This window comes from Mobula hypostoma, chromosome 24 (assembly GCF_963921235.1).
Source record: "Mobula hypostoma chromosome 24, sMobHyp1.1, whole genome shotgun sequence".
NCBI classification, from domain to species: Eukaryota; Metazoa; Chordata; class Chondrichthyes; order Myliobatiformes; family Myliobatidae; genus Mobula; species Mobula hypostoma.
The window spans coordinates 39,526,698-39,552,625 of NC_086120.1; the positions used below are offsets into that span (position 1 = coordinate 39,526,698).

The 25,928-nt window shown below is 40.8% G+C and overlaps 1 long non-coding RNA gene across 1 annotated transcript; it reads left to right on the forward strand.

Moving 5' to 3' along the window:
* Nucleotides 1–1,254: 1,254 nt before the first annotated feature.
* On the forward strand, nt 1,255–22,347 carry LOC134337427 (uncharacterized). Its single transcript, XR_010015988.1, has 3 exons — nt 1,255–1,305; nt 11,702–11,961; nt 22,220–22,347. It is a non-coding gene; the product is annotated as an uncharacterized LOC134337427 (long non-coding RNA).
* The last annotated feature ends 3,581 nt before the right edge of the window (nt 22,348–25,928 follow it).

Consider the following 25,928-nt stretch of genomic DNA (forward strand, 5'->3'; position numbering starts at 1 on the left):
TAATGCTGAGCCTATACAAGACACTAGTCAGGCTACAGTTGGAGTATTGTCAACAGTTTTGGGCTCCATATCACAAAAAGGACATGTTGACATTGGAGAGAGTCCAGAGGAGGTTCACGAGGATGATTCCTGGAATGAAGGGGTTAACATATGAGGAACATTTGGCAGCCTTGGACCTGTACTCACTGGAATTTAGAATAATGCAATGGGATCTCATTGAAACCTACAGAATGTTGAGAGGACTAGATAGAGTGGATGTGGAGAGGATGTTTCCAATGGTGGGAGTATCCAGAACTAGAGGGCACAGCCTCAGAACTGAAGGGTGATCTTTTAGAACAGAGGTAAGGAGGAATTTAAGACGGAAGTTGATAGTTTCCTGATCTGTCAGGGCATCGAAGGATATGGCGAGATGTTGAGTGGGATTGGGAATCAGCTATGATGGAGTGGCCGAGCAGACTCAATGGGCTGAGTGGCCTAATTCTGCTCCTATGTCTAATGGTCTTATGGAAAAATCCAGAGCTGGAGACCCTAAGGCAGTCCTATGTTGAGTTCAATGCTGACTAGTAACTCCTACAATGCTGCTGGTGCCAAATTCTGTTGGTCTCTGCTGTTCCTTTGGATTCAACAGCTGTCTGGAGATGGGGAGCCTGTTGCTTGGGCAATTGCTTGATCTCCATATTGTACTGCCTGGTTTGTGTGTCACATGGACAGATAGGATGGAATATCCATGGTCAACCCTGACCAACAGAGGGCTTCATATGTAGATATTAATGTTCTCCCTGACCAGACATATTGCATTTGAAGGTTCTTTTCAGACTGAATTTAGCAATGCCTGGGTTTCCTTTCTATTTTCACCACTGTCTTAGGATATTAGTTGAGCTATTCCTCTGTTTAAATTACTTCAACCTCCAGACCTGAGTCACATACACACCACATGCTCTTACATATCACTCTCTAGCCTCAACTCTGAAAACCACTGTAATCTTTCCATGGTTTTCAACACTACAGCCTTCATATCGTCACTGCTAACAACAGAACAAATTTATCCTGATCCCTACGGACCCCAGACCTCAGTAGCTAACTTGCACAAGATCTCTCACTTCAGTCTAAAAGTGTCAGCACTCCTAATGACTAATCAGGATTCATTGCCACACTGCAGACTGCGTAAGAATCAGAGTTTTCTGGGTGTCTGTTCATTTTAATCATTTTATTCTGCTCTCAAACAAGTTTTGATCATGATTTAATTCCATCATACTTGTTTCAACTCATCATTCCTGTACAGCGGAGATGCCGAATGCAGTTTGGGTAAGTACTTTACAGACACCTTTGCTCAGTCTGCAAGGACATTTCTGAGCTTCCAGGTGCCTGTCACTTGAATTCCCAAACCCTTTCCCACTTCTGACCTCTCTGTCTTTACCTACCAATATCAGTTCAAGGAACAGCTCATCTTCCATCTGTTACCTTGACAACATCGGTCTGCACTCTCCCGCAGACAGTCCCCTGTACTCGTCATCCCACCCCCTTTCAATAGCTCAACACAGTCGACATAACAGTTCCGGTATGAGTTCTTGACCAGAAACCCTCAGGTCTTAACCATTCCTTTTACCTTCTCTTGACAGATGTGGTTCTACCTTCCTGTTTTAATTAGTTGACTTTTGTATTTTCTGTCTCTCAACTTTTTTAATCCAAAATAAACTTTATTCACAATAAAAATGATTTATAAGTGTAAACTGTGCAATGCCATTGCTCTGTTACATTCATAGTCAAAGCATCAAGTAATGTTCAATTACATTTCTTAAAACTAATAGCATTGTTTCCACTCATGTGGTCCCCTGTGGTGGTACACGATTATATTAATACCTCACCCAACTCGGCCCCTCCTTGTCCATTGATAGAAGAACCCTATACTCCGGTCCTTCCCACCGAATCCTTGTGGTGGCTGCACTAAGCTCCAGTTCATCCCGCAGCACATACTCCTGCAGACTGGAATGTGTTTTAAGTAATTTTTATCTTGACAACATAGATCTGCACCCTCCTGAAGACAGCCCCTGTATTCTTCATTTTAACCCCTCTCAATAGCTCAAACATACTCAACATAACAGATCTGATAAGAGTTCTTGACCAGAAACACCAACTCCATTTCTCCCCATACAGATTATTGGTTGACCTGTTGAGTGCTTCCAGCATTTTCTGTTTCTATTTGGATTTCTGCCATTATTGCTCCAATCACTAATTTGATTGAGTTCCTTCAGCATCTTGTGTGTGTGTGTGCGCGCTACTACTAATTTGGATAGTGTCAGTGAAGCATGCACTCACCCCACCCCTGAGAATATCTGATCAGGATACAGAAGGCCTATCCTGGCAGCCAATAGCATCCTGGGGTTCAGTCTTGAGACCATGAGGAACAGCAGGGCCTCAAAGGACATTGTCGTGGAGACACGAACCCAAACTCTCTAGGCAGCTTTAACATCCAGCAAACTCATAGATTTCATATGACCCTCAACTCTGGTGGCTGTCAGGATTTTGAAGTGTTTCTAACATTCAGACACATCATTAAATATTCGAAAAGAACTTAGAAGAAATTACAGAAAATTAAAACAAGGAAGATGAAATTCTTCTGGTTTTCTTTAAATAGATGTTAAACAAAACAGAAAGAGACCTAAGAAAATCACACCTGCTTACCCATTACTAAGACTGAACTTCAAAGTTTTGAAGAATAATGATCGAGAGATTTTGGGACTTCTTTATCTGATTAGATACACATGTCAATGTCCTGCTGTAACCCCTGACAGCCCTCCACACTATCCACAACTCCCCCAACCTTTGTGTCATTAGCAAATTTACTAACCCTCCCTCCACTTTCTCACCAGGTCATTTATAAAAATCATGAAGAGAAGGGGTCCCAGAACAGATCCCTGAGACACACCACTGGTCACCAACCTCCATGCAGAATATGACCTGTCCACAACCACTCTTTGCCTTCTGTGGGCAAGCCAGTTCTGGATCCACAAAGCAAGGTCCCCTTGGATCCCATGCCTCCTTACTTTCTCAATAAGCTTAGCATGGGGTACCTTATCAAATGCCTTGCTGAAATGTATATGCACTACGTTTACTGCTCTACCTTCATCAATGTGTTTAGTCACATCCTCAAAAAATTCAATCAGGCTCGTAAGGCACAACCTGCCTTTGACGAAGCCATGTTGACCATTGCTAATCATATTATTCCTCTCCAAATGTTCATAAATCCTGCCTCTCAGCTTATCAACCACTGAAGTAAGGCTCACTGGTCTGTAATTTCCTGGGCTATCTCTACTCCCTTTCTTGAACAAGGGAACAACATCTGCAATCCTCCAATCCTCTGGAACCTCTCCTGTCCCTATTGATGATGCAAAGATCATTTCCAGAGGCTCAACAAGCTCCTCCCTCACCTCCCACAGTAGCCTGGGGTACACCTCATCTGGTCCTGGAGAATTATCCAACTTGATCTTTTCCAAAAGTTCCAGCACATCCTCTTTCTTAATATCTATATGCTCAAGCTTTTCAATCCACTGTAAGTCATCCCTACAATCACCAAGATCCTTTTCCGTAGTGAATACTGAAGCAAAGTATTCATTAAGTACCTCTACTATCTCCTCTGGTTCCATACGTGCTTTTCCACTGTCACACTTGATTGGTCCTATTCTCTTGTTCTTCACATACTTGTAGAATGCCTGGGGTTTTCTTTTAATCCTGCTCGCCAAGGTCTTCTTATGGCCCCTTCTGGCTCTCCTAATTTCATTCTTAAACTCCTTCCTGCTAGCCTTATACTCTTCTAGATCTCTATCATTACCTAGTTTGTTGAAACTTTCATAAGCTTTTCTTTTCTTCTTGACTATATTTTCAATTGCCTTTGTACACCATAGTTCCTGTACCCTACCATCGGTTTCCTGTCTCATTGGAACGTACCTATGAGGAACACCACGCAAATATCCCCGAACATCTGCCACATTTCTGCCATACATTTCCCTGAGAACATCTGTTCCCAATTTATGCTTCCAAGTTCCTGCCTGATAGCTTCATATTTCCGCTTACTCCAGTTAAACACTTTCCTAACTTGTCTGTTCCTATGTCTCTCCAATGTTATCTGTTCCTATCTGTTCCTATCTCTATAGTAAAGGAGATAGAATTGTGATCACCATCTCCAAATTGCTCTCCCACTGGGAGACCTGACACCTGACCAGGTTCATTTCCCAATTCCAGATCAAGTACAGTCTAAACCCCTTACTCTAGGGAGATGCTAATCAATATTCGGAAAATTAAAATCTCCCACCACAACAACCCTGTTATTATTACAACTTTCAAGAATCTGTCTCCCTAACTGCTCCTCGATGTCCCTGTTACTATTGGGTGATCTATAAAAAGCACCCAGTAGAGCTATTGGCCCCTTCCTACACCTAACTTCCACCCACAGAGACTCCGTAGGCAATCCCTCCATAACCTCCAGCTTTTCTGCAGCAGTGACACTATCTCTGATCAACAGTGCCACACCCCCACCTCTTTTGCCTCCCTCCCTGTCCTTTCTGAAACATCTAAAGCCTGGCACTCAAAGTAACCATTCCTGCCCCTGAGCCATCCAAGTCTCTATAATGGCCACAAAATCATAGCTCCAAGTACTGATTCACGCTCTAAGCTCACCCGCTTTGTTCATAATGTTCCTTGCATTAAAATAGGCACATCTCAAACCATCGATCTGAGCGCGTCCCTTCTTTATCACCTGCCTATCCTCCCTCTCGCACTGTCTCCAAGCTTTCTCTATTTATGAGCCAACCGCCCCTTCCTCCCTCTCTTCAGTTCGGTTCCGAACCCCCAGCAATTCTAGTTTAAACTCTCCTCAATAGTCTTTGCAAACCTCCCCACCAGGATATTGGTTCTCCTCGGATTCAAGTGCAACCCATGCTTTTTGTCACGCCTGTCCCAAAAGAGGTCCCGATGATCCAGAAATCTTAATCCCTACCGCCTGCTCCAATCCTTCAACCACACATTTGGCCTCTACCTCACTCTGTTCCTATACCCACTGTCGCTTGCCACAGGCAGTATTCCAGAGATTACTACCTTTGAGGTCCTGCTTCTCAACTTCCTTCCTAACTCCCTGTAGTCTATTTTCAGGACCTCCTCCCTTTTCCTACCTATATCGTTGGTACCAATATGTACCACAACCTCTGGCTGTTCACCTTTCCACTTCAGGATATCGTGGACGTGATCAGAAACATCCTGGACCCTGGCACCTGGGAGGCAAACTACCATTGGCATTCCTTTCCTGTGTCCACAGAAGGGCCTGTCTGACCCCCTAACTATAGAGCTAACTATTACTGCTGCCTTCTTCCTTTCCCTACCCTTCTGAGCCACAGGGCCAGACGCCAACAGCACTCAAACAGGAGTACATATTGTTGAGGGGGACAGCCACGGGGGTACTCTATAGTATCTGACTCTTGCCCTTCCTTCTGCCTGTTACCCACTTAGCCATCTCTCAAGGCCCTCGTGTGACTACTTCCCTGTAGCTCCTTTCTATCACCTCCTCACTTTCCCTGACCAGACGAAGGTCATCGAGCTGCATCTCCAGTTCCCTAAGGAGCTGCAGCTCAACACACCTGGCGCAGATGTGGCTGTCCGGGAGGCTAGGAATCTCCCGGACTTCCCACATCTGACACCCAGTGCAGAACACCGGCCTCACAGACTTTGCCTTGCCTCGACCCGTTATCGCCGAAGCCTGAACGAGCCAAAGCCCCACCACTCTGCCTCAGTCACTCCATCAATGACTGCTCCGCTAGGCAGTGTCTCCCTCTTATGCCTGAACCTCCCTGCTGTCTATCTCACAATCGGTATTCCGGTTATAACGGCTAATAGGCCACATACAATGGACACACACTCTCGAAGGTCCCTTTTTATAACCACTGCCGACCTGCGAGAAATCCCCCTTGGTAAAGCTCAGTTGATGCCGCTGATAGACCACGTACAATGGACAAACACTGGAATCCTCTCGGAGACTGCAGAGTGCTGAAGCATTCTGTTCTTGAACCTGGTAGCTTGGAACCTACAGCTCCTGTACCTCCTTTCTGATAGTTGAAGGGAAATACCTGAGCTAATGAATTAAAAGTAAGGGAACTAAGTGCAGTTTAATTGCTGAGGCTTTAAATATACACCATGAGATGTGTCTGATTTGCTGAATACTTATTTGAATAAACGTATTTTTATCTGCATGACCTTTAATCTCTTCTTTTGTTCTTTCTCTTGTGGTTTTGAAGTGTTTCAAACTTCAAAGTTCAAAGTAAATTTATTATCGAAGTATGTTTATGTCATCATATACAAAATTAAGATTCATTTTCTGGCATACTCAATAAATCCTTAATAGAACATAGAATAGTACAGCACAGTACAGGCCCTTTGGCCCACAATGTTGTGCTGACTCTCAACCCCTACCTCCCATATAACCCCCCACCTTAATTTCCTCCATATACCTGTCTAGTAGTCTCTTAAACTTCACTAGTGTATCTGCCTCCACCACTGACTCAGGCAGTGCATTCCACGCACCAACCACTCCCACCCCTTACCTGAAAGCCATGTCCTCTTGTATTGAGCAGTGGTGCCCTGGGGAAGAGGCGCTGGCTAACCACTCTATCTATTCCTCTTATTATCTTGTACACCTCTATCATGTCTCCTCTCATCCTCCTTCTCTCCAAAGAGTAAAGCCCTAGCTCCCTTAATCTCTGAATTAATTGGAATACTAACTGTTCTGCTCGCCACTCTGCAACGAGTACTCTGCTATCTGCAGAACAGAGGCTGAAGTTGTGGCCTACTTCAGCTGCTCTGGGCTTTCTGCCTGTGAGCTCCACGGCGATTAGATCCACTTTGCGATAAACTGAGGCTGAAACTGTGGGTCTGCTCAGGCTGCTTTGGGCTTTGTGTCGAATGGTATCGCTTGCTTTTATTGTTGAAAGATTTGCGTAATTTTCTCTCTGTGCATTGGGTGTTTGTTAGTCTTTTTTAACGCGTTGTTTCGGGTTTCTTTTATTGTGGCTGCCTGTAAGGAGACGAATCTCAAGGTTGTCTAATTTATATATACTTTGATAATAAATGTACTTTGAACTTTGAAAGTCAATGAAAGAGCACACCAACTTGAGCATTCAACCAGTGTATAAAAAGCAATAAGCTGTACAAATACAAAAAGAAAGAAATAATAATAATAAATAAATAAATAAACAATAAATATTGAGAGCATGGGACAGAGAGTCCTTGAAAGTAATCAGTGTCAGGTTTAGTTGACTTGATTCCATTATGTGCTTAGTTTTAAAATTTAATGATTAATAACAACCTCAGTCATTTCAAAGCTTTTGACACAGGGTGTGGTGTGCTGAATTGCAGATCTTAGAGACCTTTGAAATGAACATAACCTTTTACTAATCATCATCACAGGCAAAACTCACCATCTTGTTACTGGAATGCAAATTAAGTTTTGAGATGAAAAGGGTGGCCCCATGTACCTTTATTTCTGTGAAAGATAAGCGCAAGACAGCTTATCTTTAGCAATGAAAATGAAGTTTATTATTTCATTTCAATGTAGACTCTTGTTTATTGGAAAGTCAGTCTAGTCCTGCTATGAAAGGCCTCTCATGGGGAAATACAATGCTAATTTAGGCATTATTTGAACTCAGTTTAGAAAATTAAATTGTGCGTCTGGAAGTAAGTTTGTAACAAAACTTTCATTAAAACAGTCACTGGCAACTTTATTAGATAGCTGCTGTACCTAATAAAGCGGCCACTGAGTATATTCTCATGGCCTTCTGCTGCTGTAGCCTATCCCCTTCAAGGCTCAATATGTTGTGCATTCAGAGAAGTTCTTCTGCACACCACCGTTGTAACAAGTCGTTATTTGAGTTACTGTTGTTTTCTTCTCAGCTTGAACCAGCCTGCCCATTCTCCTCTGAGCTCTCTCACTAATAAGGTGTTTTCACCCAAAGAAATGCCGCTGGCTGGATTTTTTTCTGGTTTTTTTTTGTACCATTCTCTGTGAACTCTAGAGAATGTTGTGCATGAAAATCCCAGGAGGTCAGCAGTTTCTGAGCTTCCTAAACCGCTCCGCCTGGCACCAACAATCATTCCACGGTCAAAATCATAAGAATATAAGATATAGGAGCAGAAGGTGGCCATTCAGCCCATCGAATCTGTTCCACCATTCAATCAAGGGCTGATCCAATTCTTCCAGTCATCTCCACTCCCCCTGCCTTCTCCCCATACCCTTTGACACCCCAGATCACATTTCTTTCCATTTTGATGTTTGGTTTGAAAAACAACTGAACCTCTTGATCATGCCTGCATGCTTTTTTGCATTCAGATGCCGCCGCATGATTGGCTGATTGGATATTTTTTACCAATGAGCATGTACCTAATAAAGTGGCCACTAAGTATATTTGGACGCTGTAGCATTGTTATGTTATTTCTTTGGTACCTTTTGTTATATACAATATGAGCAGTGTATTTGATATTGTGGTGAAGCCTCACTTGCAGTATTGTGAACAGTTTTGGACCTCTTATGCTAGAAAGGAGGCACTGACTTTGGAGAGGGTTCAAAGGAGGTTCACGAAAATGATTCTGAGATTGAAAGGCTTGTCATATGAGAACCTTTTGATGGCTTAGGGCCTCTACTCACTGGATTTCAGAAGAATGAGGGCTGATCTTATTGAAACCTATCTCATGTTGAAAGGTTGCAACAGAGTGGCTGTGGAGAGGATGTTTCCTACAGTGGGAGTTGAAGACCTGAGGTCACAGCCTCAGAACAGAGGGATGTCCTTTTAGAATGGAGATGAGGAGAAATTTCTTTAGCCAGAGAGTGGTGAATCTGTGGAATTCATTGTCACAGGCAGCTGTGGGGGTCAAGTGATTGTGTATATTTAAGGCAGAGGTTGATAGATTCTTGATTAGTCAAAGCATGAAGGGATATGAGGAGAAGACAGGTGATTGGGGCTGAGAGGAACAGTGGATCAGCCATGATGAAATGGTGGAGCAGACTTGATGGGCCAAATGGCCTAATTCTGCTGCTATATCTTATGATGGTTATTCACAGTCCTGTTTAGGAGATTACATGTTTATGCAGCTGCTTTCTAAACACAAGTAGCTGCCACTTGTAAAATCAAAAACAGATTTAAGGAAACTTCCAGCTAACAGTAAAATGCATCAAAAAGAAGAAACACGTGTTAAGATTTTTAAAAAGATGTAAAAATTCCTCTACACTGAGTAAGATCTTACAGATTTATTGCCCAGGGATAATACATCCAGAATATGCCATGAGTGCATTGTTGTTTTCAGATAAAGACAGACTCAAAATCCAGGAAGAAATGTTGCTTCTGCTGTATTTTACTTTTAATATTTGTGCTCATAATAATAATGTTCTGTGTTACCTTACCCACCATTTTCTTGTTCACAGATGAAGTCACATTTACTACGGAAATTGTCTCATCTAGTTTGGACACCTCTAAAACTTATCAACTCATAGAATGTTATTTAGAGCAATCTGAGAACAATGATGATTCTAATTTAAGTATCACTAAATGTCCCTTACCTCTTGGTCATATGTGAACTAATACATTGGAACCCTTCATCCTTGCCTCTGGCAAGTTGATTATTCCATCCATTTAGACATCCACTCTGACCGCTTTGCAGATGAAATGAACATGGATAGATGGGAAGGAAAAGAATCACTTGCAGGAATGACGAATGACACCCTTACAAAACTGAAAGATTCGAGGCCAGACATTGAAAGCAAATTAATAGACATGGATCCCTCTGCACTTGAAGAAAAGTACAGGCACTGTTACGTCATTGAATGATCCCACTCATAGGAACATAACATTGAAACCATCAGACTAGAGCATTGTGAAAAACACCATTTTTTAATGAAGATTTCTCCATCAGACAGATATGTTATTGTACTTTCCCTTTATGGCCAACAAGTGTATGAACATACTTACTACAAAGATTTTAGACATGTCCATGTCTCCAATTACGCTACTATTCCATTCCACTGTTAAATGTCAAGGTAACATGACAATTTTCTGCATTTCTGGGTTATGTTGCTAGACGGTTCCGTGAAGCCCTTGATCCAGGTTTTTACAAGGGAAGATGCATTGAAGCAAAAAATTTTTGCTTCCTTATCAAATGAAATTGATGTCCAATAAGCTTTTTAGAGATTTTAGTCCCATAGACTGTTGTGTCTACCCAGATTTTGTATTTACCCTTAATTAAACAGTCAGGGTTAGTTCGTGCTGTAGTTCGAATTTAGAGAGAGCATTAGTTCAGAATTATTGGTGTCCTTACGAGTTCAATTACATTTCAGAGAGACTTTGACTATGAGTTGAAAATGTTGAAATAAGCCTATAACAAATTTTACTGTTGGAGAACAAATAATAATGCTAAATTTTGGGGTTACACAGATAACATTACTTCCTAAATAGACAATGTTACATATACAGACAAGTCTTCAATTATTGCTGTGTATTCAGTCGTATGGTGTTACTATCAGCAAGGAGAGAGAGAGAGAGAGAGAGAATGAATGAATCAGTCCAAAGCAAATGTTATGATTTAAAAAGAAGTATTAGAGTAAAACTGCCTGCAGAGCCATGCCTTGACAGTTTTCATTCTCATAGTAGCACTGACATAATCCCTTGCTTCACTCAGAAGTTGTATCACTTCAAATGTTAGGGTGCTAATATGCAGACAGTGGTCCTGGACTTATTTCCTGGCATAATTTACATATTACTATTTAATTATGTATGGTTTTATTACTATTTAATTACTTATGGTGCAACCGCAACGAAAACCAATTTCCCTCGGGATCAATAAAGTATGACTATGACTATGACTATGACTAATTATCACTCTTGGGTTTCTTGATCTTGTTACTGGAGATTAGGTGTCACTTGACCCTGCCGCTTTGATCTGGCCCACACCTTCATTAACCTGGTCCAACACCACTTACCTTGATTTGGATCTTTCTCCTTCTTATGTCTCTCTTTAGGTTTAGGGTTATGAATATACAGCTCTTTGTTTAGGAGCTCTGCAGGTGTAGTTTAGTGGTGACTTGTTTTCTGTGGTCCCAACTTGGGTTTAACTTTCTGGTCCCTTCTTGCTTTCTTGGTACCTCAGCTTTTTTATTGGCATTTCATGGAACTTTTTTGTGACGAAAGTTGTTCAAACATATCAGAGGATCACTTACTTTTTAAAGTTTATAATGACTCAAAGTAACTTGATGATTTAAATTATGTTGCATATCTCAAGATAGAAGCACAAGTCCAAGTTTAAGGAATGATTTATGATGGATGCAACAATGATTGTAGACATATGATGTTTGTCAACAATGGGTAAAGAAATTCAGTCAAATTAAAAGAACATTTGTCTATACGTTACAAGAGTCACAGAGCTGACACGATCAGATGAGCAAGGCACCTTGTTTCACAAGTTTCCTTTCAAGATTCATACTAATCCCTTAACTGGCTTAAAGTTTTAGCTGAAATAATAGCCAAGACCTTTCTAGTTGGTGTGCATTAAGTTTCCATATTAACAAATACTGTTTCTAGGTAGATCGGTACTACTTTAAGTTGGGTTGAAGATTTTGATTTTGCAGTCTTCCAATGGACAACTCCCTTAGCCATTGATTTTATTGTTTTTATAGTGCTCTTTTTGTTGAGATGTTGAGACCTGCAAAGCTGGAAGTTTGTCGACTCCTGCTATTTGTATAACGGCTCCACTCCTAAGACTTTGTGAACTCCGGTACCTAACGTACACTACCTCCTCCACTGCCTCATACATGCTTCTTTACCTATTCCTCTGGTCCATCTTCAACCCTGGAAGAGTGAAGAGCAGAGACTGCCCTGATCCTGTGATCCTCGATCCTCTCCTTATCCCAGTCCTGATCACTAACAATGAGTACAGGTATGCATTTTTCTCACCTCATCTTGGGGGTGGGGTGTTTGGGATGTGTCTGTTGTGAATAATTTGTTTAAATACACAATTCCATGGAAAGATGAGTCAACAAACATTATTTTATACTTACTTATTTGGATGTAGCTTATTTACTTTTTAACACTGGTAAATTTATATATATATATATATAGTTCTTAAGATTTTATAAAGTGTCATTGTAAATGTGTTGTTCATTGCTAATGACATTATACTATCGTGGTTTACACTTTGACTTTTAAAACAACCGATCTTGCTGGATGTTGTGTGTTATGTTCAATGGTAAAAGACTTACCAGGAGGAGGAAGATGGCTACTCCTGAGGAATGCTATACCCCTGATAACCGTTTTACCCATTCTGTTGCGATTCTTCAAAAATGAAGATGTAATCCTAGAGCCAAGCCTTTGAGGTCTACAAAGTTTTATATTGTCACAAGGTAGAGCTATTTGAATGTGTTTTACTTATTATTTGGGTGTAAGCATTATTTGCATATCTGGCACTCTTACAATGTAGCAACTAGGACCACTAAGTCTACTAATACTGCTATTTGTGTTACATTTGGTAATAGAACAATTTGTACATTTGGTTGATAGAAGTCCATGCTTTGACAGAACAGACTGGATAGCCCTTTCTCAGTTAAAGTTTTCTGGGAAAACACAAAAGTTCTTAGTTAGGTCCAACCCTTAACAAAGCAAAGGGGGAAGACCTGAACAATTATATACAGAATTCATAATCACAAAAATAGGAAGAAACTTGTGCAGATGGTATGTTGTTTTTAGAATATTGAGTTATCCAGCATACCAATGAGTATTCACTTCCATGAGAGGGATATAACTGACTTTTAAGTTGTAACAATTTTTTTTTTCTGGGAGCTTAGAATTAAAGATATACACAGAATTCTCAACAGGAAAAGTGTACTCTTCCTTACTTTTGTAAATGTTTCATTTCTTATGTATATTATTATATTGTCAAATCAGGAACTGATGGATATAATTTTCTATAATTAAAATAATTAAAATAGGGGAAAGAAGATAGCAATGCACAATCAGTAGCTTGTTTACAAGACTTGTTTTCAGGAAACCTAAGTAAAGTCTAGCATGCATTGAAAGCAATGCAACTACCCTTGTGAATGAGATTAACTACCTTCTGCTTATTGAGAGACATTGCCAGCTGATCTGATAACTAATGGTGATAGCGACAGTGATTTGAACTTGCATCAAGGAAATGGCAAGAACTGTTTGTGAGGAAGAAAATGCTAAAGGTATGTACTTATAATATGGTCATTGATGTGTCGTTGTCACATGTTTATGGAATATTATAATTGTGGCATTCCTTTGAGGTTGGGGAAATATGTGCTGCTGAGAGTAAGAAAATTACACAGGAAATCCTTGCATTGGGAAGTACTCCATTATTGCCTTTGAACAATTGATCGAAGAGGGTGGAGAGAACCGTTTCTGGCACTAGTAACTTACTGGAATGATTGGAAGAGTGATAGTCTGTTCCCAAGAAGAGTCTTGGCAGGAGCCTTGATCTAGAAGCTGGGTGAATCTTTGTTTAGCAAGGGGGTGTGTGGTGGATATTCACTGATCTGGGAAAGGTGGTCTCATGTTTGCTATGCTTGCTTTCTAAACACAGGCAGCTGCCACTTGTAAAATGCAAGTTAGCGTCCAACTAACAGTTTGTTTAACTTCTGGTCATAAATAGAAGTCAGTCTTCAGTTTTTAAAAATGTAAATGTAAAGCAATAATCAACTTGAAGTTAAAAATGCACTCTTTATACAACAGATTTGCAAGCAGATTTTGTATTTTGAAGATGCTCTCTCTATAAAGAGTCACTGCACCTGCCTTATCACTACTCAAGAGAAGAGTATAAGACAATGGTTTGTTTAATTTGGGTTGATTCAAACAGAGAAGCTGACTCTGAAGTTGTTTAGTTCAAGAAAGATTGCAGAACTAGATGGTTAGCATTATTTAGCATATCAATAACTAATGTATTTATAGGTGAGAGATTTATGCACTCAGAAATTAGCTTTACACTATTAATAGTAGCTAGCTAAAATCTATGTCTCCAAAAATTGTTTTGAGACCATTTGTATTAAAAGAATATCTGAGGAAATATCACAGGCCTGTGAAGTCACTCAAGCAGCTAGAAAGGGTGTAAATGTAGAGGGCATTTGCGAATCATCCTTGTGAACCTTCTCTGGACTCTCTTCAATGAGAATACATTCTTACTGAGGTAAAACTATTGAAAAAACGCCAAGTGAGACCTGATTAGAGTCTTGTAAAGCTTCAGCATTATCTCCTTGCTTTTATATTCAATTCCCCTTAACAATGCATTTGCTTTCTCTACCACAGACACAACCTGTGAATTAACCTTCTGGGAGTCTTGAACCGCTGATGTTTGAACCTTCTCCCCATTTAGATAATAGTCCACACTATTGTTCCTCTTACCAAAATGCATTATCATTTATTTCCCAGCACTGTATTCCACCTGCCATTTCTTTGCCCGTTCTTCCAATTTGTCTAAGTCCTGCTGCAACCACCTTGCTTCCTAAGCACTACCTACCCCTCCACCTATATTTGAACGGGCTTCACAGATACTCAGAAGATGGTTCCCTTGGTGTGCGAGGCTAGAACTAGAAAATGTAGTCTTAAAGTCAAAAAATTGCCCATTGGGATGAGAAAGAATTTCTATTTTCAGATTCAGATTTATTTATCACATGTACTGTACATCAAATTCTCCTGTGAAATGTATCAATTGTGTTAAGAACAAGACCACCCAAGGATGTGCTGGGGTCAGTCCGCATGCATCGCCACATATCCTGCCACCAAGACAGCATGTCCACAATGTTCAGAAGAACAACACAACTAAAAACAATGACAACACCAAAACAAAACAAAACAACAGCGGATAAACAGGCCCCTTTCCTACCTTCACACATACACGCACATTGGGTCTCCAATCTCCAGACAAGCTGCTAGTGATCCTGTGGAATTCTCTTTTCCATAAAGCTGTGGATGCTGAGACCTGGAGACCTGGAGCGTACTGGAGTCCATGATGGATAGTGATTAGAATTGCAGGGTAATGGAGTCAGGAAAGCAAAACTGATTTTATTAAATAGTGGGGGAGAGATTAAAGGAGTGTATGATGAATTCCCACCCTTTTGTTTCTGTTCTAATGCTACATGATGTAAGATGTTTCAACACGCCTTATGTATGAAGGTGTGGGACTACAGTTGTATGTGAGGACACTATCCCAGTGTCACCTTAGACCTGTGGATACACTATTACAGGATACACCACTATGGACTCTTGCTGCCAGTATTATTCACTTAGCAGGTATGTGTTTACTTGACTGTAAATGATCATCTTTCCGTCAGAAGAGAAAGACACACCAGTGCTATTACTATCACGTTAGATAATATCCTGATATTACATCTCATACACTATTGACAGTCTGTCAGCATGTTATACATAGAGTAGGGATTGCTGCAAACACAGTAGCTTACCCTGATGAGCCTAGCACATTCTGAAGAGAAAGGAATTGAAATCCCAGGAACACTACATACACATCATCTAGTGTCACTTTATTCACATACAATCACTCTATGTTTACAATAGTTACTTGTACATTGTGTTTTATAAAATTACTACAATATTTTTCTTTATTGTGTATGGTTTTTTTGTTCTATTTTGTGCTCTTTATGCCGATTGAGTTTTTTTTATGCTGTATCGGGTCCGGAGTCCAATTATTTCATTCTCCTTCACACTCAGTTACTAAAAAAATGACAATAAACAGTCTGAATCTCAAACTTAGAACCTTGATTCTTGATTCTTGAACCTTGAGTCTTAAATCTTGAATGCATCAGCCACTCTGACACACAACCGAGCCACAGTCATCATTGCAGATGTACGTAAGCTCAGTCTTCCGGAGTGTGAATCCTCAGGAAGCAACTGGCCCAGACGGCGTCCTTGGTCATGTTCTTAAGTCCTGGGAGGCACGGTAATGTCTGGTTAATATAGTGCTATATACCACCAGCGATCACAAATGGGGTTTAATTCCTACTGGTGTCTGTAAAGAGTTTGCATTCTCTCCCCGTGACTGTGTCTGCGAGCTCCAGTTTCCTCCCACGTTCCAAAGTCGGACGAGTTAGGGCTAGTAGGTTGTGGGCATGCTATGTTGGTGCCAGATGTGTGGCAATACTTGTGAGATGCCCAAGCCCATCCTCAGACTGTGTTGGTTGTTGATGCAGACAATACATTTCAGGGTATGTTTTGATGTTTTAATCTACATGTGACAAATAAAGCTAAACTTTAAATCTTTAATCAGCTGGTGGGGTTGGTTGTAGACATTTTTAATCTTTTCCCTGTTTTACTCTGAGATTCCCAATTGGTTTAGCAAAGCCACTATCACTCAATACCTAAGAAAAACAAGGTTATGTGCCTTAATGACTACCACTCAATGGCTGTCATTCACTGTCATCAGGTGCTTTGAGGGGCTTGTCATAGCATGCATTAACTCCAGCCCCCACCCCCCAGACAGTCTCATCCCACTGCGATTCACCTACCATTGAAACACACCAATGCAAGATGTCATCTCCCTGGCCCTACACTAATCTCTGGAGCACCTGGACAGTAAAGACTCCTATGTGAGATTCTTGTTTATTGGCTACATCTCCGCCTTCAATACCATAATCCCAAGCAAAAACTCCTAAGCCTGGGACTCAACACTCCAATTGCAATGGGATACCTGACATCCTGACCAACAAACTACAATCTGTAACAAGAAGCAAACCCACCTCTGTCATGATTCTGGCACCCTGTAAGATTGTGGGCTCAGCCTCCATCTCTATTCCCTGTACACTTCCAACGTTGTGGCCATGTTCTGACCCATTCCATGGCAAGTTTTCAGATGATGTCACCATAGCGCACCATATTTCAAAGAATGATGAGTCAGAGCATGGGAAGGAAATAGTGAGCCTAGTGACATGGTGTCATGACAACAACCTTTCCCTCAATGTCAACAAAACAGAAGAGCTGGTTGTTATGTTTTGTAACTCCAAAAACAAGCTGAACAAAAGACATGGATATAAGTGGCGGCTTTGTTTTACATTGATGTCGTGGTGCAATGACATATGCCTTTCACGTACTCCTTACATATAAACAAAGAATTCTTAATCAGCAATATATTTACAATATTACTTAAATGTTACTGAAATATTAAATACTCATATTCCTCCCTGCTTAATTATAAACTCCAACTCAATATAGAATGCATCTCAACTCAAATGTGTAACATATTGCTCTCTAGTCATATCTCTCTCTCTATATATATATATATATATATCTGCTTCTATCTCCATATCTCTCTCTATCTCTCTATCTCTGCCTATCTATCTGTCTATCTATCTATATATATACATATACACACACACATATACATACACACACAATGTACTATATATTAAAACAACTATATAGACATCCACGGCATAGTCCCCCTTCAGGTTGAAAGATTTAATCGCTGTGGAGTAATTAACATAGGAGCAGAATTAGGTCATTTAGCCTATCGAGCCGACAAGACGGCTTTTTAGAGCAGCTTGTGGTTGAGCTCGCTAGAGGATCAGGTATTCTGGATTGGGTGTTGTGCAATGAACCAGAATTGATTAGAAATTTAGGGTAAAAGAACAATTAGGGATAAGTGATCATAATATGACTGGATTCACCCTGAAATTTGAGAAGGAAAAGCTAAAGTCAAATGTATCAGTATTACAGTGGAGTAAAGTGAATTACAGAGGCATGAGAAAGGAGTTGGCCAGAATTGATTGGAAAAGGACACTGGCAGGGGTGGTGACAGAGGAGCAATGGCTGGAATTTCTGGAAGCAATTTGGAAGGTACAGGATAGACACATCACAAAGAGGAAGAAGTATTCTAAATAAAAGATGATACAACCGTGGCTAACAAACAAAGTCAAACCCAAGATAAAAGCCAAAGAGAAGAGCATTTAAAAGAGCAAAAATTAGAGGGATTGGAAATCTTTTAAAAACCAACAAACAGCAAGCAAAAAAATTATTAAAGATGGAATAAGAAAGTAAGCGAGCCAATGATATTAAAGAAGATACTAAAAGATTCTTCAGATACGTAAAGTGTAAAAGAGAAGCGAGAGTGGATATTGGACTGCTGGAAAATCGATGCTGGAGAGATAACAATGGGGGATAATGACATGGCAGATGAACTGAATAAGTATTCTACATCAGTCTTCCCTGTGGAAGGTACTAGCAGTATGATGGAGTTACAGGTGCCAGAGGGCATGAAGTGTGTGAAGTTTTATAACTAGAGAGAAGGTTCTTGGGAAATTGAAAGGACTGAAGGTAGATAAGTCACCTGATTCAGATGATGTACACCCCAGAGTTCTGAAAGGGGTGGTTGAAGAGATCATGGAGGCATTAGTAATGATCTTTCAAGAAACACTAGATTTAGGAATTGTTCTGGAAGACTAGAAAATTGCAAATGTGACTCCACTCTTCAAAAAGGGAGAGAGGCAGAAGAAAGGAAACTATAGGCCAGTTAGTTTGACCTCAGTGGTTGGGAAGATGTTAGAGTCGATTATTTAGGATGAGGTCTTAGGGTACTTGGAAGCATTTAATAAATAGGTTGTAGTCAGCATGATTTCCTCAAGGGAAAATTTTGCCTGACAAATCTGTTGGAATTCTTTGAAAATATAACAAGCAGGATAGACAAAGGAGAATTACTTGATGTTGTGTACTTGGATTTTCAGAAGGCCTTTGACAAGGTGCCACATGTGAGACTGCTTAACAAGCTACAAGCTCATGGTATTACAGAAAAGATTCTAGCACGGGTAAAGCAGTGGCTGATTGGCAGGAGACAAAGAGTGGGAACGAAGGGAGCCTTTTCTGACTGCCTGCCTTTGACTAGTGGTGTTCCACAGGGGTCTGTATTGGGACAGGTTCTTCTCACATTATATGTCAATGATTTGGATGATGGAATTGATGGCATTGTTGCAAAGTTTGCAGATGATATGAAGATAGGTGGAGGGGCATGTAGTATTGACAAAATAGAGAGGCTACAGAAGGACTTAGATGAGGAAAACATGCAATGAAACAGGAGATGAAATACAGTGTTGGGAAGTGTATGGTCATGAACTGTGGTAAAAGAATTAAAGGGTTGATTGTTTTCTAAATGGAGAGAAAATACAAAAAAAAAACTGAGTTGCAAAGGGACTTGGAAATCCTTGTGTAATATTCCTTAAAGGTTAATTTGCAAGTTGAGACTGAGGTGAGGAAAGCAAATGCAATGATAGCATTCATTTCAAGAGGACTAGGATAGAAAAGCCAGGATCTAATGTTGAAATTTTATAAAACACTGGTGAGACTTCAGTTGGAGTATTATGAGCAGGTTTGGCCCCAAATCTTAGAAATGACGTGCTGAAACTGGAGAGGTTCAAAGGAGCTTCAGGAAAAGGATTCCAGGAGTGAATGGCTTGTCATATGAAGAGCGTTTGCTGGCTCTCGGCCTGTATTCACTAGAATTCAGAAGAATGAGGGGTGACCTCACTGAAACCTATCGAATGTTGAAATGCCCTGATAGAGTAGATGTGGAGAGGATTTTTCCTATGGTGAAGGAGTCTCAGACCGGAGGACACAGCCTCAAAATAGAGTGTTGTCCTTTTAGAGAAGAGATTAGGAGGAATTTCTTTTGCCAGAGGGGGGTGAATCTTTGAATTTCATTGCCACCAGCAGCTGTGGAGATGAAGTGTTTATGTAAATTTAAGGCAGAGGTTGATAGATTCTTGACTGGTCAGGGCATGAAGAGATATGTAGAGAGACAGGAGAATGGAGCTTAGAGGATAATTGATGAAATGGAGGAGCAGACTTGATGGGCCAAGTGGCCCCTAATTCTGCTCCTATATCTTATGGTCTTACTGCATGACAGTGTACCTAAGAGAACTGATGGAGTTTCAAAAGAAAAGGGTGGTCACACCAAATATTGATTTGATTTAGTTTTTTACTGTTTACTGTTCTTTATAGTATATTTCGATATTTAGAAACTTGCCGTTTTATTATTTTTGGAAGAATCTTCACTTTACAGAATTTTTTTATATGTGCCTAAGACTTTTGTACAGTACTGTTAATAGGCAGCATGGTTGGCAAAGAGCTGGAGGGTGTAAAGGTCAATTTCGGCGCAGTACATTTATATGGAATTGAAAAACTTACTGATTTAATTAATGACGTTTACGAGACTGGAATAATACCAGAAGAGATGAAAAGATCAGTATTTATCACTCTTCCTAAGAAACCTGGAGCAATGGAATGTGAATAACATAGGATCATAAGTTTAATGAGTCATATCACCAAGATACTTCTAAGAATTTTGATGACAAGAGCTAAAAGTAAGAAACCTGAAACAGGTAAACTCAAATGTGGTTTTGTGAAAGACAAAGGTACAAGAAACGCAATATTGATTTTATGGATTCTATCAGATGGAGCTATTCAAGTGCAAAAAGATTTGTTTGTTTTATCGACTACACAAAAGTATTTGATAAGTGAAGCACAATAAGTTATTTGAAATATTACAGGAAACTCTAGATCTAGATTCGAAAGACCTCCGCCTAATCAGAAATCTGTACTGGGAACAAACTGCCGCTGTAAGAATAGATGGAGAAGTGAGTCAGTTTACAAAAATCAAAAATCAAGAGAGGCGTTAGACAAGGGTGTGTTTTCTCCCCTGATTTGTTTAATGTGTACAGTGAAACAATATTACAAAAAATAAGAGACATCTTGGGATTCAAAGTTGGCGGTGAAAACATCAATAATTTCAGCTATGCGGATGACACTGTGTTAATTGTAAGTACGGAGGGAGAACTACTTTGTACTTATACTTTATACTTTATTGTCGGCAAACAATTGGTACAAGAATGTACAATCATCACAGCGATATTTGATTCTGTGCTTCCCACTCCCTGGATTACAAATATTAAATATTAAAAATACTAAAAATAGTAAATATTAAAAAATTAAATTATAAATCATAAATAGAAAATAAAAAATAGAACTACAAAACTTAATTGATATAGTTGTTGAAAAAAGTGCAGAAATGGGTCTATCTATCAATTGCAAAAAGACAGAATGTATGGTGATATCCAAAAAGAAGGAGAATCCTATCTGCAAGCTGAGAATAAATGGGGAAGGCATAAAACAATTACAAAACTTTTGCTACTTAGGAAGCTGGGTGACATCAGATGGCAGGTATGACATGGACATCAAAAGAAGAATAGGGATGGCGAAAGACACCTTTACGAGAATGAAGAGTATACCGACCAATACTAAACTAGACATGACAACCCGCCTCAGAGTACTGAAATGTTTCATTTATCCAGTTATGTTATATGTCTCAGAATGTTGGACAATATGAGGAAGTGAATTGAAGCAGCAGAGATGTGGATCTTGAGGAGGATGCAAAGAACATCATGGATGAAACAAAAATCTAACGAGGTTGTCATGAACAGAACAAGCACAAAAAGAGAAATAGTGTATGAGATCATGAAAAGGCAACATAACTTCATTGGACATGTGATTAAGAAAGAGGAGTTAGAATGCACGGTAATTATGGGAAAGATTGAAGGGAAGAAAGCAAGAAGAAGGCAAAGACAAATGATGATGGAGACAGCAGCCAGAGAGCTGGAAATGAATACCAATGAATTGATCCACTTGACCCGAAATAGGACTGTGTGCGCCATGGCAGTCAAAGCTCAGTCTGGGCACGGCACCTGATGATGATGATGATGACATTGATATGATTTTATCCTGGCAGCAAACTCACAACAAAATGGTTTCATACTTCAGACCACCTGATATCCTATGTTAAATCCAGTATTAGCTTCTTAAACTGGAAAAATGAGCCTTTGAAACCAGACAAACAAATGACTCCATTTCTGAATTTCCATTAATGTCAGAAGTATTGACATTTGCCAACTACTGTTCATGAAACTGATCGTAAATTCAGGATATTCTACAGACATGTAATTCAACACACAAAAAAAAAATCCCTAAAGTTAGTGTCAGTGATTCCTCTCTCCTCCATAGTACTTGCAATCTTCTTGTTAGAAATCAATGGAGAGGCCTTGACCTAATATGAATGTAAGTCATTATGAACTAATCAGCATGGATGAAGTTAAGGACCTGAAATTAAAACCCTATTTCTTTTTCCACAGCTGCTGCCTGACCTGCTGACATTTTCTCGAGTTCTGGAGAAGGAATTGTGTTCTACCTCCAGTTATGCTCTGAGTGTTGATCCTTCAAAATGGGTGAGTCAACTGTCCATTTCTCCAGGACAGGCGTCCTTTTATACTTTTTCTCCTTTTAAAACAACAGAGGATGAATTGATGAGCTTCAAAATGGCAGTGTGCACTGAAGCATGGCAAGGAATGAGGGGCTCTGTGGATTATTACACAGCAATCTGACTTTACTCAAATTCTCCTAAACATTTTTAAAGTATTTTACCAGGAAAGACTGGGTGACAGCCGTGAAAAGAGTGGTGACGACTGGAGAGTCAGTGACAGCCCGGAGAGACAGCAACGAGGGCAGAACGGGCTGGCAACCCAATCTGTGTCCTCTGAGAGGAGGACCCCAACAAAAACTACAAAGAATCCAAGGAAAAGATACCCCCAGGGGTGCCCGAGAGGGGGGGGAGGATGAGCACCCCAGTTGGATGGACACAATGACATCAGACCCAGGCAATGAACAAACGACAATGAGGAAGCAGTGTGCATGTGGCAAAATCTGCAAGAACGATCGTGGCTTGAAGATCCACTAAGTGAGGATGAAGTGTTTGGTGGGGGCAGGAGCAGCACAACGCGCAGGCGTCCAACCTGGTGAGACGAAGGAGGGGCCAGGCCCGGAGTCACCCCATAGTGCCTGGAACCTCCAAGTGTTGCAAACTAATCCCTCTAACATGAAGTCTAACAGGAGGTGGATCAAATAGCCTGCAGCTAACATGACTTCACTGTGGAAGCAGTTTGATGAAGGTGTTAACTAAATTCTGGAGTAAACGGCGAAGGGAGGGGTTGATAGGAAGCTGCAAGCCATGACAACAATTATTATCAGTATCGCAGCTGAACGGTTCAGAGAAGAGGAGAAGGAAGGCTCCAAAACATCCTACTCAAAGAACCAAAGAGCATTGAGGCTTTAGTTAGAGCCTTCAGCATTTTGGGCATCGAGGAAGAGAGGAAGAGGAGAGCCATCTGCAGTACCACCGATGCGGCAGAGAGGGCCTCAAGATGGCTGTGCCTCAAAAGAGGGGAGCCATGGAGTCATAAGTAGCTAGCCATCTGGACACAAGCTGGGCTCTGATCAGCCCCGGCTGGGTCACCTGGAGGAGGTTGTATGATGTTGAAAGACCCGAAACACCCGATGATTCCAGGTACATCACTAAAGATGTGTCCAGAAGCATCAATAGATGTATGTACACAGTTTCAAGATGGAAATAAGAATAACAACATGTTTCATGGCAGCATTAATGACTGAAAACATATTGGTCTAATCTTGTTTTTTATTTAGAGATACAGCACAGTAACAGACCCTTCCAGCTCAACGAGCCCACAGCACCAAATTACACCCATGTGACCAATTAGCCTGCTAACCTGTTCGCCTTAGGAATGTGGGAGGGAACCAGAGCACCCAGAGGAATCCCACATAGACACGGGGAGAACAGATTCCTTACAGACGGTGCAAGGAATTGAACTCTGATCTCTGGTGCTGTAAATATTCGCCAAAATAGCTGGCTCTGATAATGCACAATAAATTGGTCTAGTCTAGAAAATGGTTAATTATTATTGTCACGTGTATCGAGATGCAGTGGAACACTTAGCCATCACAACCTCACAACACATGAGGTTTAGTTTATGGCGTCAATTATCTGACACAATGGAGTCTTCAATTAATAGAATTACAAATCTATGCCTTCAAATTTCAATTTTTTGTTGGCTTAGTTGGCAGATTCCTTCTATTTCTTTTATCCAAGTCTCTAGTGATTTTACATACCTCAATTAATTTGAGCCCCTCCGTTGGTTAGGGTTGATCATGGATGTTGTGTCACAGCTGTCTACATGATATGCAAGCCAGAGAATTACAATATGGAGAGTAAGCTGTTGCCCACACAACAGGCTCCCTCTCTCCACACAGTTGAGGAGTCCAAAGAAACAGCAGAGAGCCATACAGTTTGGCACCAGCAGCTTCACAGGAGTTGAACAAGGTAGGACTGACTTCAGCTCTGGAATTTTCCTTGATGTTTACTCCTGAAGCCTTTCTCCATGAGTGGGTGTAGCCGCAAAGCAGTGGAGGTTTGAGATCAGAAACAACAGGAATTCTGCAGATGCTGGAAATTCAAGCAACACGCATCAAAGTTGCTGGTGAACGCAGCAGGCCGGGCAGCATCTCTAGGAAGAGGTACAGTCGACGTTTCAGGCCGAGATCCTTCGTCAGGACTAACTGAAGGAAGAGTGAGTAAGAGATTTGAAAGTTGGAGGGGGAAGGGGGAGATCCAAAATGATAGGAGAAGACAGGAGGGGGAGGGATGGAGCCAAGAGCTGGACAGGTGATTGGCAAAAGGGATACGAGAGGGTCATGGGACAGGAGGTCCGGGAAGAAAGACAAGGGGGAGGTGGAACCCAGAGGATGGGCAAGGGGTATATTCAGCGGGACAGAGGGAGAAAAAGGAGAGTGAGAGAAAGAATGTGTGTATAAAAATAAGTAACAGATGGAGTACGAGGGGGAGGTGGGGCATTAGCAGAAGTTAGAGAAGTCGATGTTCATGCCATCAGGTTGGAGGCTACCCAGATGGAATATAAGGTGTTGTTCCTCCAACCTGAGTGTGGCTTCATCTTTACAGTAGAGGAGGCCGGGATAGACATATCAGAATGGGAATGGGATGTGGAATTAAAATGTGTGGCCACTGGGAGATCAGAGTTTTCTTTCTCCTAGATGAGCTGCCAACCACGGCTGACGAACCCTGTCTGCCCAATGCGGCTGGTTTTAAGGCACCAGTAGCCCGCCTTTGTCCCTTCTCCTGTCAGTAGAAGCAGTTCCACAGGCCTTAGGAGCTAAACCACATGTGAAAGCTGGGAGCTGGACTTGGTTGTCAGAGGCTACTTGAGATGCATGCCATTGGTCGCATGTTACACCTTATACTTTATTGTCGCCAAACAATTGATACTAGAACGTACAATCATCACAGCAATATTTGATTCCACGCTTCCCGCTCCCTGGAGTACAAATTGATAGTAAATATTAAAAATTTAAATTATAAATCATAAATAAAAAATAGAAATGGGAAGTAAGGTAGTGCAAAAAAAACCGACAGGCAGGTCCGGATATTTGGACGGTACGGCCCAGATCCAGGTCATATATGTTTTAGATAGTTGGAGTTTATTCCCACTATCACCCCTGGCTATAATAACCTTAAATATCCTTATCATCTCCTTCAATTAATTCTCCTTATATTCTACTACTTTAAAGAAAATAACTATCACCTATCAAAGTTTTCCAGTCTTGGCAACATTATTGCAACTCACCTCTGCACATTCTCCAATGGACGCAATATTGATTTTTATTTACTTATTGAGATACAGTGTGGAGTAGGCCCTTCTGGCCCTTCAAACCATGCCACAAGTAACCCCCAATTTAATCCTAGCTAATCACAGGACAATTTACCATGACCAATTGTACTATCAACCGGTACATCTTTGGATTGTGGGAGGAAACCCACAGGGAGAATCTACAAACTCCTTGCAGACAGCTGTGGGAATTGAACCAAGGTCACTGTTACTGTAAACAATTGTGCTAACCACTTTGCTACTGTGCCATCCCATACCCGATAGTCAGGTTGTGACCTAACAAGCACTTTGTACAATTCTAGTTTAGCCT